The following is a 5,414-nucleotide window of genomic DNA, read 5'->3' as shown; positions in this document are numbered from 1 at the left end:
GCTCGTGCAACTCCAGGTGGGCTTGAGGCTTCCGAAAATGCCATAAAAAAAAAAAGATTTTTTTATTATGAAGGTAGAAAAATCAGCGGGACCGACCCGCGAGCGAAGCCGACGGGGAGTTCCAGGAGGTCGGCATGAGTTGGCCGTGCATACCGCTAAAGCCCTCAAACTCCGACGTTGGCGCTGAGGAGCTGGTACACGGCTGCAACCGGGCTGGCACGGCTTCCCCATGGCTCCTCTATCCCCCCAAGGATGCCATAGGCAGGCACACGCCGCTCATACCCGGAGCGGGCACACCGCCGCTGACATGCATCCTTCGCGGACCGGAAGTGCTTGTCAGCCGGCTGGACACAACGGGACTCGCCGCGGGCGCTGTGGAGCTCCCACAAGGAAGCTGCCGGCATGTACAAGCTCCCAAGGGGCCCCTCTATCCCCCCACGGGTGCAAAAGGCAGGCACACGCCGCTCATACTCGGAACTGGCTCCCGGCCGCTTTCGGAAGGAGACGCCGAGGTGGCCTTGCTCGTGCAACTCCAGGTGGGCTTGAGGCTTCCGAAAATGCCATAAAAAAAAAAAGATTTTTTTATTATGAAGGTAGAAAAATCAGCGGGACCGACCCGCGAGCGAAGCCGACGGGGAGTTCCAGGAGGTCGGCATGAGTTGGCCGTGCATACCGCTAAAGCCCTCAAACTCCGACGCTGGCGCTGAGGAGCTGGTACACGGCTGCAACCGGGCTGGCACGGCTTCCCCATGGCTCCTCTATCCCCCCAAGGATGCCATAGGCAGGCACACGCTGCTCATACCCGGATCGGGCACACCGCCGCTGACATGCATCCTTCGCGGACCGGAAGTGCTTGTCAGCCGGCTGGACACAACGGGACTCGCCGCGGGCGCTGTGGAGCTCCCACAAGGAAGCTGCCGGCATGTACAAGCTCCCAAGGGGCCCCTCTATCCCCCCACGGGTGCAAAAGGCAGGCACACGCCGCTCATACTCGGAACTGGCTCCCGGCCGCTTTCGGAAGGAGACGCCGAGGTGGCCTTGCTCGTGCAACTCCAGGTGGGCTTGAGGCTTCCGAAAATGCCATAAAAAAAAAAAGATTTTTTTATTATGAAGGTAGAAAAATCAGCGGGACCGACCCGCGAGCGAAGCCGACGGGGAGTTCCAGGAGGTCGGCATGAGTTGGCCGCTCCTACCGCTCTTGCCCTGGAAGTCCACAGCGGGCGCTGCAGAGCTCCTACACGGCTGCCCCCGGTCTTGCACAGCTTCCCCATGGCTCCTGTATCCCCCCCACGGGTGCAGGCACACGCCGCTCATACACTCTGGGGCTGGCTGACAGCCCAGGTGACATGCCACCTCCTAGCCGACCGGAAGTACATGTCAGGCGGCTTGGGACATAGTGGGACACCCCCCCCGCTGGCGCTGTGGAGCTCATACACTGTTGCCACCGGGCATGCACAGCTTGCATACGGCTCCTCTACCCCGGGCTGCAATGGGCAGCACACCCCGCTCATACACTCTGGAGCTGGCTGACAGCAACTGCTGCTGATAATGATGATGACGATAATGTGCAAAGGGTTATCTATCGGCGGACAGTATCACACTCTGGCCCTGGAACTGTGCCACGGTCTGCCTCTGCTGTTCACTACCGCCTCTGACATTTTTGAACATACCCCACTTTAACTTGATTTTAAATGTTTCACTTTCAAATGTTTCACTTTCAGTAGCAGAAATGCCATTCTTTGACATTTGGGCCTTTTTATTGTCACTGCTGCTTGGTCACCAAATGGATCTCCTTGGATTGAGGCCTAGTCCTCTCCCCACCGCCCTGGAACTCTGCCCCGGCCTACGCTGCCTGCCGTCACCCCCTGGCCCTGGAACTCTGCCCCGGCCTGCCTCTGCTGCTCACCACCGCCTCTGACATTTGTGAACATACCCCACTTTAACTTGATTTTAAATGTTTCACTTTCAAATGTTTCACTTTCAGTAGCAGAAATGGCATTCTTTGACATTTGGGCCTTTTTATTTTCACTGCTGCTTGGTCACCAAATGGATCTCCTTGGATTGAGGCCTAGTCCTCTCCCCACCGCCCTGGAACTCTGCCCCGGCCTACGCTGCCTGCCGTCACCCCCTGGCCCTGGAACTCTGCCCCGGCCTGCCTCTGCTGCTCACCACCGCCTCTGACATTTGTGAACATACCCCACTTTAACTTGATTTTAAATGTTTCACTTTCAAATGTTTCACTTTCAGTAGCAGAAATGGCATTCTTTGACATTTGGGCCTTTTTATTTTCACTGCTGCTTGGTCACCAAATGGATCTCCTTGGATTGAGGCCTAGTCCTCTCCCCACCGCCCTGGAACTCTGCCCCGGCCTACGCTGCCTGCCGTCACACCCCTGGCCCTGGAACTGTGTCCCGGCCTGCCTCTGCTGCTCACCACCGCCTCTGACATTTTTGAACATACCCCACTTTAACTTGATTTTAAATGGTTCACTTTCAAATGTTTCACTTTCAGTAGCAGAAATGTCATTCTTTGACATTTGGGCCTTTTCATTTTCACTGCTGCTTGGTCACCAAATGGATCTCCTTGGATTGAGGCCTAGTCCTCTCCCCACCGCCCTGGAACTCTGCCCCGGCCTACGCTGCCTGCCGTCACACCCCTGGCCCTGGAACTCTGCCCCGGCCTGCCCTTGCTGTTCACCACCGCCTCTGACATTTTTGAACATACCCCACTTTAACTTGATTTTAAATGGTTCACTTTCAAATGTTTCACTTTCAGTATCAGAAATGTCATTCTTTGACATTTGGGCCTTTTTATTTTCACTGCTGTTTGGTCACCAAATGGATCTCCTTGGATTGAGGCCTAGTCCTCTCCCCACCGCCCTGGAACTCTGCCCCGGCCTACGCTGCCTGCCGTCACACCCCTGGCCCTGGAACTCTGCCCCGGCCTGCCTCTGCTGCTCACCACCACCTCTGACATTTTTGAACATACCCCACTTTAACTTGATTTTAAATGGTTCACTTTGAAATGTTTCACTTTCAGTATCAGAAATGCCATTCTTTGACATTTGGGCCTTTTTATTTTCACTGCTGTTTGGTCACCAAATGGATCTCCATATCTCGAGGCCTAGTCCTCTCCCCACCGCCCTGGAACTCTGCCCCGGCCTACGCTGCCAGCCGTCACACCCCTGGCCCTGGAACTCTGCCCCGGCCTGTGCTGCCTTCACACTCCAGGCACCTGGAACTCTGCCCCGGCCTGCATCTGCTGCTCATTACCGCCTCTGACATTCTTTGAACATACCCCACTTTAACTTGATTTTAAATGTTTCACTTTCAGTAGCAGAAATGTCATTCTTTGGCATTTGGGCCTTTTTATTGTCACTGCTGTTTAGTCACCAAATGGATCTCCTTGGATTGAGGCCCAGTCCTCTCCCCACCGCCCTGGAACTCTGCCCCGGCCTACGCTGCCTGCCGTCACCCCCTGGCCCTGGAACTCTGCCCCGGCCTGCCTCTGCTGCTCACCACCGCCTCTGACATTTTTGAACATACCCCACTTTAACTTGATTTTAAATGTTTCACTTTCAAATGTTTCACTTTCAGTAGCAGAAGTGTCATTCTTTGACATTTGGGCCTTTTTATTTTCACTGCTGTTTGGTCACCAAATGGATCTCCTTACCTACCAGCAATCACCCTGGAACTCTGGCTGGGCATGGGGATGCAATTTGCTCCCGCTGACTCCCACCGGGACCTACCTGCAATCACCCTGGAACTCTGGCTGGGCATGGGGATGCAGGTTGCTCCCGCTGCCCCCCTTCCACCCCACCGGGACCTACCAGCAATCACCCTGGAACTCTGGCTGGGCATGGAGATGCGGGTTGCTCCCCCTTCCACCCCACCGGGACCTACCAGCAATCGCCCTGGAACTCTGGCTGGGCATGGGGATGCAAGTTGCTCCCGCTGCCCCCCCACCGGGACCTACCTGCAATCACCCTGGAACTCTGGCTGGGCATGGGGATGCAGGTTGCTCCCGCTGCTCCCCTTCCACCCCACCGGGACCTACCACCAATCACCCTGGAACTCTAGCTGGGCATGGGGATGCAGGTTGCTCCCGCTGCCCCCCCACCGGGTCCTTCCAGCAATCACCCTGGAACTCTGGCTGGGCATGGGGATGCATGTTGCTCCCGCTGGCCCCCAACGGGACCTACCTGCAATCACCCTGGAACTCTGGCTGGGCATGAGGATGCAGGTTGCTCCCGCTGCCCCCCCACCGGGACCTACCACCAATCACCCTGGAACTCTGGCTGGGCATGGGGATGCAGGTTGCTCCCGCTGGCCCCCCACCGGGACCTTCCTGCAATCACCCTGGAACTCTGGCTGGGCATGGGGATGCAAGTTGCTCCCGCTGCCCCCCCCACCGGGTCCTTCCTGCAATCACCCTGGAACTCTGGCTGGGCATGGGGATGCATGTTGCTCCCGCTGGCCCCCAACGGGACCTACCTGCAATCACTCTGGAACTCTGGCTGGGCATAGGGACACAGGTTGGTCCCGCTGCCCCCCCCTTCCACCCCACCGGGACATACCTGCAATCACCCTGGAACTCTGGCTGGGCATGAGGATGCAGGTTGCTCCCGCTGCCCCCCACCGGGACCTACCACCAATCACCCTGGAACTCTGGCTGGGCATGGGGATGCAGGTTGCTCCCGCTGCCCCCCCACCGGGACCTACCACCAATCACCCTGGAACTCTGGCTGGGCATGGGGATGTAGGTTTCTCCCGCTGCCCCCCCACCGGTACCTACCACCAATCACCCTGGAACTCTGGCTGGGCATGGGGATGCAGGTTGCTCCCGCTGCCCCCCCACCGGGACCTACCACCAATCACCCTGGAACTCTGGCTGGGCATGGGGATGCATGTTGCTCCCGCTGGCCCCCAACGGGACCTACCTGCAATCACCCTGGAACTCTAGCTGGGCATGAGGATGCAGGTTGCTCCCGCTGCCCCCCCACCGGGTCCTTCCAGCAATCACCCTGGAACTCTGGCTGGGCATGAGGATGCAGGTTGCTCCCGCTGCCCCCCCACCGGGACCTACCACCAATCACCCTGGAACTCTAGCTGGGCATGGGGATGCAGGTTGCTCCCGCTGCCCCCCACCGGGTCCTTCCAGCAATCACCCTGGAACTCTGGCTGGGCATGGGGATGCATGTTGCTCCCGCTGGCCCCCAACGGGACCTACCTGCAATCACCCTGGAACTCTGGCTGGGCATGAGGATGCAGGTTGCTCCCGCTGCCCCCCCACCGGGACCTACCACCAATCACCCTGGAACTCTGGCTGGGCATGGGGATGCAGGTTGCTCCCGCTGCCCCCCCCACCGGGACCTACCACCAATCACCCTGGAACTCTAGCTGGGCATGGGGATG

Source organism: Rhinoderma darwinii, chromosome 1, assembly GCF_050947455.1.
Source record: "Rhinoderma darwinii isolate aRhiDar2 chromosome 1, aRhiDar2.hap1, whole genome shotgun sequence".
NCBI lineage: Eukaryota > Metazoa > Chordata > Amphibia > Anura > Rhinodermatidae > Rhinoderma > Rhinoderma darwinii.
This window is presented reverse-complemented; position numbering follows the sequence as displayed.